Source organism: Coregonus clupeaformis, unplaced genomic scaffold, assembly GCF_020615455.1.
Source record: "Coregonus clupeaformis isolate EN_2021a unplaced genomic scaffold, ASM2061545v1 scaf0828, whole genome shotgun sequence".
Lineage (NCBI taxonomy): Eukaryota > Metazoa > Chordata > Actinopteri > Salmoniformes > Salmonidae > Coregonus > Coregonus clupeaformis.
Window position 1 is genome coordinate 39,001 of NW_025534283.1, and position 6,000 is coordinate 45,000.

Consider the following 6,000-nt stretch of genomic DNA (forward strand, 5'->3'; position numbering starts at 1 on the left):
TTATGAGATTGAGATAGGTTGGAGAAGTGGTGCCTGGAGGCAACACTCAGATGCCATTGTTGACTGTTCCGGATCTGGACGAAGAGGGACAAGTGGCCTACTGATGGATAAATATCATTTTGGATTATTTGATGATTTTTCAAATTGTTTTTTCAATATTAGTATGATTTTTAGTATGATTTATGAATCAAAGGGGGGGATGGATAATGTGATTCATACATCATTTATATATATATATATTTTTTAAATTCTTAGGTGAAATTGAGGTTTAATTTGAAAGTGGTTGTTTTGCAAAGGATACTGTTTGGTCGTTTATTTTCTTGTCATTCCAGAAGCATTTGGGAGAACATGTGGAGATTGGAATACTCAAACAGGGACAATATCAAGGGACAATATGACTGGAGGAGATGAAATAAGGAGGGTGTGGCTGATTCCATCATCAACAAGTCCATTGGAAGAGGGGACTACGGGGAGATGAAGTGTAGTGGACTACATTCCAGTGTCTGCAATGAAATATAGACATATTTGATGTGTAATACATAATTGTGTCATATTCTTAGGTATTGATTTTAGTAGAATGATGTTTGATGTTATTGAATGCAGATGAGGATCTTAGATGCTTTTGTTTATTTCGATGGGGTTAGGGAAAGGACGTTTAGGCAGGGAGAGATTCCTTTTCAAGTCCTATGGGTTGACCAGCTTGAGAGTGGATGTTTCTGGATAGGATTTTGTTTGCAGGGGCTGACATGTGTATTTAATGGCATCATAGTTTCAAATGTATTTACATGGTTTATGAGTTTATCTGGAGTACCGCGGTGGTTGCCTGGGGCAGAGGGACCGTGAGAGAATTTTACTGTCTTGATTGATGGATGGATGGATTTGGAACAAAGGTTGCCGGACAGGTTTTTCGCTCTCACACTCCATAAAGATTTATTCATAATTCATAGTAATGTGTTAACATTTCATCAACAGTTATTCATATTTCATAGAAAGATCTTCACACTCTAGAGGAGAATGTTTTGGTTTAAGGTTAAAGATATTCAATAAGATAAATTGTTATTAGTCATAATCCTATGCTGTTTGGTTTCGAGACGTTTAGTTCGTCTCGAAGGGGGGAATATGTCGTGTATTGAGATTATGACTGTTTTGGAGGAACAAGGAATGTTGTTTATGTTGGTAGCAAGAGGGAATGTTTTAGGTGTAATACCACATACCACAGACAGGAGGTGGGTTGTAGACAGGGGAGACTGGTGATTGGCCAGAAGAGGGGGTATCATTGTTTATAAATAGGGGGGAAAACGACGGAGAGGTTAGAGCAAGCAGCCATTCTGAGGCGTCGCTCTCCGGGTGTCATGTCACCTGTCACTCCTGCTGAAGCTTCTGATCTGAATAAACCTTATGATCAACGTTCAGTATGAGCGGACTCTTTTTGTTCATCAGCAATGACGACCACCATTCATCATATACGACACTACAGACCCCCCTCAGCCCCGAGCTGTGCCCTGGACACCATATGTGAACTGATTGCCCCCTATCTATCCTCAGAGTTCGTACTGCTTGGTGACCTAAATTGGGATATGCTTAACACCCCGGCCAACCTACAATCTAAACTGGATGCCCTCTAGCTCACACAAATTATCAACAAACCTACCAGGTACAACCCAAAATCTGTAAACAGGGGCACCCTCATAGATATCATCCTGACTAATTTACCCTCTAAATACACCTCCGCTGTCTTCAACCAGGATCTCAGCGATCACTGCCTTATTGCCTGCATCCGTAATGGGTCCACGGTCAAACGACCACCCCTCATCACTGTCAAACGCTCCCTAAAACACTTTAGCGAGCAGGCCTTTCTAATTGACCTGGCCCGGGTATCCTGGATGGATATTGACCTCATTCCGTCAGTAGAGGATGCCTGGTTGTTCTTTAAAAGTGCTTTCCTCTCAATGTTAAATAAGCATGCCCCATACAAAAAATTCAGAACTAAGAACAGATATAGCCCCTGGTTCTCCTCAGACTTGACTGGCCTTGACCAGCCCAAAAACATCCTGTGGCGTACTGCATTAGCATCGAACAGCCCCCGCGATATGCAACTTTTCAGGGAAGTCAGGAACCAATATACACAATCAGTTAGGAAAGCAAAGGCTAGCTTTTTCAAACAGAAATTTGCATCCTGTAGCACTAACTCCAAAAAGTTTTGGGACACTGTAAAGTCCATGGAAAAAAAGAGCACTTCCTCCCAGCTGCCCACTGCACTGAGGCTAGGAAACGCTGTCACCACCGATAAATCTACAATAATTGAGAATTTCAACAAGCATTTTGCTACGGCTGGCCATGCTTTCCACCTGGCTACCCCTACCCCGGCCACCAGCTCTGCACCCTCCGCTGCAACTTGCCCATGCCCCCCCGCTTCTCCTTTACACAAATTCAGATAGCTGATGTTCTGAAAGAGCTGCACAATCTGGACCCCTACAAATCATCTGGGCTAGACAATCTGGACCCTTTCTAAAATTAGCCGCCGAAATTGTCGCAACCCCTATTACTAGCCTGTTCAACCTCTCTTTCGTAACGTCTGAGATCCCCAGAGATTGGAAAGCTGCCGCGGTCATCCCCCTCTTCAAAGGGGGTGACACTCTAGATCCAAACGGTTACAGACCTATATCCATCCTGCCCTGCCTTTCGAAAGCCAAGTTAACAAACAGATCACCGACCATTTCGAATCCCACCGTAACTTCTCCGCTATGCAATCTGGTTTCCGAGCTGGTCATGGGTGCACCTCAGCCACGCTCAAGGTCCTAAATGATATTATAACCGCAATCGATAAAAGACAGTACTGCGCAGCCGTCTTCATCAACCTGGCCAAGGCTTTCGACTCTGTCAACCACCGCATTCTGGCAGACTAAATAGCCTTGGTTTCTCAAATGACTGCCTCGCCTGGTTCACCAACTACTTCTCAGATAGAGTTCAATGTGTCAAATCGGAGGGCCTGTTGTCTGGACCTCTGGCAGTCTCTATGGGGGTGCCACAGGGTTCAATTCTCGGGCCGACTCTATTCTCTGTGTATATCAATGATGTCGCTCTTGCTGCTGATGACGCTCGGATCCACCTCTATGCGGACGACACCATTTTGTATACATCTGGCCCTTCATTGGACACTGTGTTAACAAACCTCCAAACGAGCTTCAACGCCATACAACACTCCTTCCGTAGCCTCCAACTGCTCTCAAACACTAGTAAAACTAAATGCATGCTCTTCAACCGAACGCTGCTTGCACCCGCCCACCCGACTAGAATCACTACTCTCGGCGGGTCTGACCTAGAGTATGTGGACAACTACAAATACCTAGGTGTCTGGTTAGACTGTAAACTCTCCTTCCAGACTCACATTAAGCATCTCCAATCAAAAGTTAGATCTAGAATCGGCTTCCTATTTCACAACAAAGCCTCCTTCACTCATGCTGCCAAACATGCCCTCGTAAAACTGACTATCCTACCGATCCTTGACTTCGGCGATGTCATTTACAAAATAGCCTCCAACTCTCTACTCAGCAAATTGGATGTAGTCTATCACAGTGCCATCCGTTTTGTCACCAAAGCCCCATATACTACCCACCATTGTGACCTATACGCTCTTGTTGGCTGGCCCTCACTACATATTCGTCGCCAAACCCACTGGCTCCAGGTCATCTATAAATCACTGCTAGGCAAATCCCCGTCTTATCTTAGCTCACTGGTCCTCATAGCAACACCCACCCGTAGTCTGCGCTCCAGCAGGTATATCTCACTGGTCATTCCCAAAGCCAACACCTCCTTTGGCCGCCATTCCTTCCAGTTCTCTGCTGCAAATGACTGGAACGAATTGCAAAAATCTCTGAAGCTGGAGACTCTTATCTCCCTCACTAACTTTAAGCATCAGTTGTCAGAGCACCTTACCGATCACTGCACCTGTACACAGCCCATCTGAAATTAGCCCACCCAACTACCTCATCCCCATATTGTTATTTATTTTGCTCATTTGCACCCCAGTATCTCTATTTGCACATCATCTTTTGCACATCTATCATTCCAGTGTTAATACGAAATTGTAACTATTTTGCACTATGGCCTATTTATTGCCTTACCTCCATAACTTGCTACATTTGCACACACTGTATATATATTTTCTGTTGTATTTTTTACTTTATGTTTTGTTTTACCCCATATGTAACTCTGTGTTGTTGTTTTTATCGCACTGCTTTGCTTTATCTTGGCCAGGTCGCAGTTGTAAATGAGAACTTGTTCTCAACTGGCTTACCTGGTTAACTAAAGGGGAAATAAATAAATACAAATACAAATGTCATTCAATCTAAATGGAAGTAATAAACTCATGTCATTCAATCTAAATGTTCAAATCAAAAGGCCTGACCAGATTAACGTGACATCAAATAACGCAGCCACATCCCGAGTCCCTGGTCACGATACATTCAGAAATGATTAGGCTACATGATAAGCAATCAAATTGATCAAAATCCCGACATAAATAATAAATAAACAGACAATAGCAGGGAAAAGCTTAACTATACTGCCATGCCCGTTGAATAACTATACTGCCATGCCCGTTGAATAACTATACTGCCATGCCTCTTGAATAACCAACAAATAGGCTACCTAAATCCTCTCCATATGTGAATAGGTCTAAATAAATACATGTTTTGAGACAAATAAAGATTTGCTACGTTTTTTATTTAGATATTGTTAATTATTTCGAATTTTAAAAAGAAAGGAAAATGAAAATTGTGGTGAATGAGGGTATAATGTATTTGTATTTGTAACTGGTCCGAATGGAAGGAATGATGGATGTCGCTAAATACAGGGAAATTCTTGAGGGAAACCTGTTTCAGTCTTCCAGAGATTTGAGACCTGGACGGAGGTTCACCTTCCAGCAGGATAATGACCCTAAGCATACTGCTAAAGAAACACTTGAGTGGTTAAAGGGGAAACATTTAAATGTCTTGGAATGGCCTAGTCAAAGCCCAGACCTCAATCCAATTGAGAATCTGTGGTATGACTTAAAGATTGCTGTACACCAGCGGAACTCATCCAACTTGAAGGAGCTGGAGCAGTTTTTCCTTGAAGAATGGGCAAAAATCCCAGTGGATAGATGTGCCAAGCTTATAGAGACATACCCCAAGAGACTTGCAGCTGTAATTCCTGCAAAAGGTGGCTCTACAAAGTATTGACTTTGGGGGGGTGAATAGTTATGCACGCTGAAGTTTTCCATTTTTTTTGTCTTATTTCTTGTTTGTTTCACAATAAAAAATATTTGCATCTTCAAAGTGGTAGGCATGTTGTGTAAATCAAATGATACAAACCCCCCAAAACAATCCATTTTAATTCCAGGTTGTAAGGCAACAAAATAGGAAAAATTGAAAAATGCCAAGGGGGGTGAATACTTTCGCAAGCCGCTGTAAGTGTCTTTGAACGGGGTATGGTAGCAGGTGCCAGGTGCACCGGTTTGTGTCAAGAACTGCAACGCTGCTGGGTTTTTTCACGCTCAACAGTTTCCCGTGTGTATCAAGAATGGTCCACCACCCAAAGGACATCCAGCCAACTTGACGCATTGGAGTCAACATGGGCCAGCATCCCTGTGGAGCGCCTTCGACACCTTGTAGAGTCCATGCCCCCGACGAATTGAGGCTGTTCTGAGGTCAAAAGGGGGGGATGCAACTCAATATTAGGAAGGTGTTCTTAATGTTTGGTATACTCTGTGTATGCTTTAAGAGCTTTCCAGACATCAGTTAGGTATACTACATATATGTGTGACAGAACTGCACATTTTAGAGTGGCCTTTTATTGTCCCCAGCACAAGGTGCACCTGTGTAATGATCATGCTGTTTAATCAGCTTCTTGATATGCCACACCTGTCAGGTGGATGGATTATCTTGGCAAATGAGAAATGCTCACTAACAGGGATTTTAAAAAATGGATACAACATTTTAGAGAAATACGCTTTTTGTG